This window comes from Talpa occidentalis, unplaced genomic scaffold, assembly GCF_014898055.3.
Source record: "Talpa occidentalis isolate TD23 unplaced genomic scaffold, MPIMG_talOcc4v2.1 talOcc4.3, whole genome shotgun sequence".
NCBI classification, from domain to species: domain Eukaryota; kingdom Metazoa; phylum Chordata; class Mammalia; order Eulipotyphla; family Talpidae; genus Talpa; species Talpa occidentalis.
Window position 1 is genome coordinate 54,143,920 of NW_023603184.1, and position 7,622 is coordinate 54,151,541.

Genomic DNA, 7,622 nt, shown 5'->3' on the forward strand with positions numbered 1-7,622 from the left:
TTTATTTATTTATTTGTTTGTTTGTTTGTTTTGTTTATACAAGCACTGGGTACAGTCAGAAACGCGGGAGGGTGAGAGAATTCACCAGAGACAGAGAGGGGAGCAGAGCAGGCAGAAGGACCGAAATGCACTTCTCAGGGGAGCAGCGCGCGTCAGGAGGGGTCTGCACTCCATGTAGGACCATCCTCTGGTGGCTGGGGAGCATCCGGTTAACAAACCGGCACCGCAGAGGCCTCTGGCAGCTTCACAACCCAGCGCTCAACCACTGAGCCACCGAGGAGTCCCCAAATGTGCATTTCTCAGCACTGCCAGTAGAGAAAGCCAGTGGGAGGTGTTTGGGGGCCCTCTTCCCCCTTGGGGGTCGGGAACCTTTACCCCCATCGGGGAACAGGGACCTATACCCCCTTTGGGGAATGGGGCCCTCTTCCCCCTTGGGGGAATGGGACCCTCTTGCTCCTTGGGGACACCTGCAACCTCCACTCTTACACCCACGGGGGCAGGCTGTGTGCCCCAAGACGCCCTAGTCGGAGGGGTGGGGTCACTGACAGGGAGGGCACCCCCTGTAGCCACAGACTAGTGGTGAACCATGGCCTCTTCCCAAACAGCAGTCATGCCGAGGCGCGAAGCCCCGGGCATCCCAGCCTCACTCAAGGGGAGAAGGCCACACCTGGCCCAGCAGCTCCGATGAGCTCCAGGCTCCGACCCTGGTGCGAGACTGACCCCGCCCACAGGACTGCTTATGGGCAAAAGTCCATTTCTCAGAGCCGCCGTTAGGGGGCGCTCAGGGGCCCCAAGCCCCCTTGGGGGTATGGGGCCCGAAATCCCCTTGGGGGTACGGGGTCCTGTACTCCCTTGAGGGAACGGGGCCCTCTACCCCCTTGGGGGAACGGGACCTCTTGCCCCTTGGAGGATCGGGGCCCTCTTCCCCCTTGCAGACACCTGCTCCCTCAGCTCTCAGTCACTCCCTCAGGGGCAGGTTGTGCACCACGGTGATGCCCTAGGCAGAGGGGCATGGTCACTGTCAGGGAGGACACCCCCTGTAGCCACAGTCAAGCGGCCAACCGCGGCCTCTTCCCAAACAGCAGACAGGGCGGTGCGCGAAGCCCCGGGCAACCCAGCATCACTAAAGGGGAGAAGGCCACACCTGGCTCGGCAGCGCTGATGAGCCCCAGGTTCCACCCGGGAGAAGACTGACAATGCCCACCTGACTGCGCATGCACAATGGTGCATTTCTCAAAGGCACCGTACTGGGCGCTGTTGGGAGTGGTTTGGGGCCTCTCTTCCCCCAGGGGTCCAGGGCCCAAAGCCCTCTTGGGGGTCCGGCGACCTGTACCCACCTGGGGGAACGGAGCCCTCTTCCACCTTTGGGGAAAGGGGCCCAATTCCACCTTGGGGACACTTGCACCCTTCTCTCAAACTCACAACCGCAGGTGCAGGCTGTGTGCCCCGAAGACACCCTACACGGAGTGGCGAGGTCATTGTCAGGGAGGACACCCTCCTGTAGCCAGAGACAAGTGGCGACCACGGCCTCTTCCCAAACAGCAGCCAGGCTGGCGCTAGAACCCAGCATCACTGAAGGGTAAAGGCCTCACGTGGCCCTGCAGCGCTGAAGAGGCCCAGGTTCCGCCCCCCGGGGGTGTCAGTCCCTGTCCACCTGGCTGTGCATGCACAAAAGTGCATTTCCCAGAACCGCCGGTAGGGGGCGCCCTTGGTAGGTGTTTGGGGCCCTCTGCCCCCTTGAGGGCCCGGGGACCTCTACCCCCTTGGGGGAACGGGGACCTATTCCCACTTGCGGACACCTGCACCCTCCGCTCTCACACCCCTGTGGGCAGGCTGTGCACCCCGAAGATGCCCTTAGGTGAAGGGGCGGGGTCATTGGGAATTCCCTTATATGCAGTGACTTTTAAGATTCTGCATTGGGAACTGTGTTTATTTCACTCAGTTTCCAGTGCAGAAGAACATAGGTGTTGCTCTTTTCACTCCACTTAGAACTCTGTGTTACTGCAGTTTCCTTTGAGATTCAGCATCACTGGCAGTAGTGCAGGTCTTAGGGAGTTAGAGTGCCTACGTTTTTTCCTATCTCCAGTGACTTTTCAGAGTCCCAATTAGGAACTATGAGAATTTTACTCAGATTGCAGAGCGGAATCACATTTTGTAGCACTTGCCATTCAACTCTGAACTGAGTCTGAGTGCTGTTTCCATGGAGAGTCACCATTACCAGCCATAGTGCCCTTAGCAGGCAGTTATAGCACTTGGGATTTCCCTCATATGCAATGACTTTCAAGAGTCCGCATTGGGAAGTGTGTATATTTCACTCAGTTTCCAGGGCGGAATCACTAGGTGTTGTTCTTTTCACTCCACTTTGAACTCTGCTAGTTAGTGCAGTTTCCATGGTGATTCAGCATTACCGCCATTAGTAATGTTTTGCAGGCAGTTAGAGCACCTGAGTTTTCATCATCCCCAGTCCCTTTTAAAGTCCGCTTTGTGAACTGTGTGTATTTCACTCAGTTTCCAGTGCGGAAGAACATAGGAGTTGTTCTTTTCACTACACTTTTAACTCTGTGTGTTACTGCAATTTCCATTGAGTTTCATCATCACTGGCAGTAGTGCCGTTTTGTAGGGAGTTAGAGAGCCTCAGTTTTTTCTTATCTCCAATGAATTTTCAGAGTCCCAATTGGGAACTATGAGTATTTTACTCAGAGTGCAGGGTTGAATCACATTTTGTGGCACTTGAAACTGAATATTGAACTGTGAGTCTGAGTGCAGTTTCCATGTTGACTCACCATTACTGGCCATAGTGGCGTTTTGCAGGCAGTTACAACACTTGGGATTTCCCTCACATCCAGTGACATTCAAAAGTCCCCATTGGGAACTGTCTTTATTTCACTCAGTTTCCAGGGTGGAATCACTAGGTGTTGCTCTTTTCACTCCACTTTGAACTGCGCTAGATAGTGCAGTTTCCATGGTGATTCAGCATTATTGCCATTAGTGCTGTTTTGCAGGCAGTTAGAGCACCTGAGATTTCCATCCTCTCCAGTAACTTTTAAAGTCCGTTTTGTACACATATGTAGTGGGAGACTTCAACACACCACTATCAACAATGGATAGATCAACAAGACCAAAAATAAGTAACAACACTAAAGCTCTAAATAAGGATCTGGAGAGCTTGGGCTTAACAGACATCTATAGAACACAAAACCAAAAAAAACTGAGTACACATTTTTCTCAAGCGCACATGGTCATTCTCCAGGATCGATCACATACTGGGGCACAAGACAAACATCAACAGATACACCAAGATTGAAATCATATCAACCATCTTTTCTGACCATGAAGGCATCAAACTAGAAATAAACCATAAAAAGAAGGCAAGGTACTCTCCTACATTATGGAGATTGAAACCCACACTTGGAAGACCATTGGACTAATGAAGAGATCAAAGAAGAAATTAAAAAATTCTTTGAATTGAATGACAAGGAGGACAAAAATTTCCTAAATGTATGGAATGCAACAAAAGCAGTAATAAGAGGAAAATATATAGCAATAGAGGCTCACATCAAGAAACAAGAAAGAACTCAAAGAAATAAACTAATCTCGAAGCTCAAAGATCTGGAAAAAAGAACAATAAAAAACCCCAAAACCAGTAGAAGAAAAGAAATAATAAAAACCAAATTAGAAATAAATGAAATCAAAACTAAATAAAAACAATACAAAAGATCAATGAAACCAAGAGATGGTTCGTTGAAAAAATAAATAAAATAGACAAACCCCTAGCCAGGCTCACAAAGGAAAAAAGGGAGAAAGCTCAAATAAACAGGATCACAAATGAACGAGGAGAAATCACAAAGGACACATCAGAAATCAAAAGAATGATCAGTAACTACTATGAACAGTTATATGGAAACAAGTTCAACAATCAAGAGGAGATGGACAAATTCCCACAACTCTACAATCACCCAAAGCTAGATAAAGAAGAAATAGAACACCTTACAGACCAATTACAATTAGCGAAATTGAAATGGTAATCAAAAACCTCCCCAAAAACATAAGTCCAGGACCTGATGGATTTACAAATGAATCCTGCAAACTGGTCCAACCACTATGGAGAGCTGTGTGGAGATTCCTCAACCTGCTAAAGATGGCACTTCCATATGATCCAGCAATTACACTCCTAGGTATTTACCCAAAGGACATAGAAACATCAATTCCAAAGCACCTGCACCCCTATGTTTATAGCAACGCTGTTTACAATAGCTAAGTTTTGGAAACAACCCAAATGCCCAAAAATAGATGACTGGATAAAGAAGATGTGGTACGTATACACCATGGAATATTATTCAACATTCAAAAAAGATAAACACATGCAATTTGCAGCAACATGGATGACGCTGGAAGGGACCATGCTCAGCAAAATAAGCCAGAAAGGAAAAAGAAAAATATCGGATGTCTCACTCATAGCAGGAATCTAGAAAACTTAAATAAGGGACCAGGAAAATGAAAAACTATAAGAAAGTGAAAATCGAAATCAACAAACAACTATGAACCAGAGACACTCTATGGGAGGTGGGGGGCGGGGAGGGGAGGTGTTGTGTCAAAATAAGGGGGTTGCAATTTTATGGGGAACATAAAAACAAAATTTATTATAAAAAATAAAAAAAAATAGAGTCTGTTTTGTGAACTGTGTGTATTTCACTCAGTTTCCAGTGCAGAAGAACATAGGAGTTGCTCTTTTTCTCCATTTTGAACTCTATGTGTTTCTGCAGTTTCCACTGAGTTTCAGCATCACTGGCAGTGGTGCTGTTCTGTAGGGAGTTAGAGCGCCTAAATTTATTCTTATCTCCAGTGAATTTTTAGAGTCCCAGTTGGGAACTCAGTGTGTACTCAGATTGCTAGGCGGAATCACATTTTGTAGCACTAGCAACTGAACTTTGAACTGTGAGTCTGAGTGCAGTTTTATGTTGAGTCACCATTACCAGCCACAGTGGCATTTTGCAGGCAGTTACAGCACTTGGGATTTCACTCACATCCAGTGACTTTCAAGAGTCCTCATTGGGAACAGCGTTTATTTCACTCAGTTTCCAGGGTGGAATCACTAGGTGTTGCACTCCACGTTGAACTCTGCTAGTTAGTGCAGTTTCCATGGTGATTCAGCATTACCGCCATGAGTGCAGGCAGTTAGAGCACCTGAGATTTTCGTCGTCTCCAGTAACTTTTTTTTTTTTTTACAGATGAATGTAATTCAAACAAACATTTATTGAGCACATACTATGGAACAGTCATTGTGCTAAGTAACAGTAGATACAGGGCTTGCCCTGGACATTCCCCAGAGAAGGGGGGACTGAGATCCAGCAAGACGAAGGAAAGGGCCCCTGGAGGGCTGCCTCTAGTGAGGAGCAGAGAGCTTAAGGCTGTCAGATCCCACCAGGCCCAAGTCCTGGAGGGCCTCCAGCAGCTGCTCCCGTGCAGTTCCAATAAAGGAATTCTCCAAGAAGGCGGGCAGGCCTCCCACACCGTCCTTCAGGGTATACAGGGGCACCCGCACCAGGCCCATCACCTCCAGCCCGTGGTCCGGGCCGCGCGGCGCGCCCCTCTCCACGGCGGCCAGCTGCTCCAGCGGCAGGCGCCGGGCGTAGAAGTGGGCCACGACGCGCGGCGCGGGCCCGGCATGCGAGCTGCGGTAGTCGGCGCGCTCCAGGCGCAGGCCGGCAGTGCCCTCGCCCAGCTCCTCGCGCAGCTCGCGGTTCAACCCGTCCTCCAGGCTGCCTCGCTGCAGGTCCACGAAGCCGCCGGGGAAGCCCAGGCGCCCGTCGAAGCGCATGTGCATCAGCACGGCGTAGCGCAGCGGGAAGCGGCCGAAGAGCTTGCCCGGGTCGGGGCGTAGAGCAGCGCGTGGCACGCGTGCCGCCAGCCGGGGCCAGGGTCAGGGCCTCGGGCAGCGCCAGCCTGCGCGCCCCGGCCATGGCGCCGCGCTCGCCGCCGCCCCGCCCGGCCACGGCGCTCAGGGAACGCCAGGCCCCATCCCCGCCGCGCCCGGCGGCCAATGGGAGCGGGGCCTGCGGGCGGCCGCGGCCAGGGGTGGGGTGCGCCTGCCGGTTGGGCCGCGGGGCCTCCAGTAACTTTTAAAGTCCCCTTTGTGAACTCTGTGTATTTCACTCAGTTTCCAGTGCAGAAGAACATAGGAGTTGCTCTTTTCACTCCACTTTGAACTCTGAGTGTCAGTGGAGTTTCCATTGAGATTCAGCATCACTGGCAGTAGTGCCGTTCTGCAGGGAGTTTGAGCGCCTAAGTTTTTTCTTATCTCCAGTGACTTTCAAGAGTATGCATTTGGAACTGTGTGTATTTCACTCCGTTTCTAGGGCTGAATCCCACCGGTGTTGCTCTTTTCCCTACATTTGAACGCAGCTTGTCTGTGAAGATTCTTTTGTGATTCAGCATTATCGCCATTAGTGCTGTTCTGCAGGCAGTTACAACATCTGATATTTTCCTCATATGCAGTAACTTTTATTTTTTTTATTTTTTTAATAATAAATTTTATTGTTGTATTCCCCATACATTGCAGCGCCCCCATTCTGACCCCAATCCCTCCCCTCCCGCCCCCACCCCCCTAAAAGTGTCTCTGGTTCATAGTTTTTTGTTGATTTTGATTTTCACTTTCTTATAGTTATTCGTTTTCCTGGTCCCTTATTTAAGTTTTCTAGATTCCTGCTATGAGTGAGACCATCCGGTATTTTTCTTTTTCTTTTTGGCTTATTTCGCTGAGCATGATCCCTTCCAGCGCCATCCATGTTGCTGCAAATTGCATGTGTTTATCTTTTTTGAATGCTGAGTAATATTCCATGGTATATATGGACCACATCTTCTTGATCCAGTCATCTATTTTTGGGCATTTGGGTTGTTTCCAAAGCTTAGCTATTGTAAACAGTGCTGCTATAAACATAGGGGTGCAGGTGTTCTTTGGAATTGATGTTTCTGTGTCCTTTGGGTAAATACCTAGGAGTGGAATTGCTGGATCATATGGAAGCTCTATGTTTAGTAGGTCCAGAAATCTCCACACAGCTTTCCACAGTGGTTGGACCAGTTTGCACTCCCACCAACAGTGTAGAAGAGTTCCTTTTTCTCCACACCCTCGCCAGCATTTGTTGTTGCTAGTTTTTTTAATATGTGCCATTCTCACTGAGAATATGCAGTAACTTTTAAAGTCCGCTTTGTGAACTGTGGGAATTTCACTCAGTTTCCAAGGCAGAATAACATAGCAGTTGCTCTTGTCACTTACTTTGACTCTGAGTTTTTGTGCTGTTTCCATTGTGATTCAGCTTTACTGACAGGAGTGCTGTTTTGTAGGCAGTTAGTGCTCCTAAGTTATTCTTAATAGCCAGTGAATTTCAGAGTCCCTATTGGGAAATATGACTATTTTACTCAGTTTTCCAGGCGTAATCATATTTGTGTAGCACTAGTCTCTAAATTTGAACTCTGACAGTAGTGCTGTTTTGCAGGCAGTTACAGCACTTCGGATTTTCCTCATATCCAGTGAATTTCCAGACTCGGAAATAGGAACTGTGTGTATTTCACTCAGTTTCCAGGGCTGAATCACACAGTTTTTGACCTTTTCGATACATTTTCAA

The 7,622-nt window shown here is 48.9% G+C and overlaps 1 pseudogene; it reads right to left on the reverse strand.

Annotated features, from left to right (window-relative positions):
- Positions 1 to 5,237: 5,237 nt before the first annotated feature.
- Positions 5,238 to 5,960, reverse strand: LOC119255077 (U8 snoRNA-decapping enzyme-like; annotated as a pseudogene).
- Between the last annotated feature and the right edge of the window lie 1,662 nt (positions 5,961 to 7,622).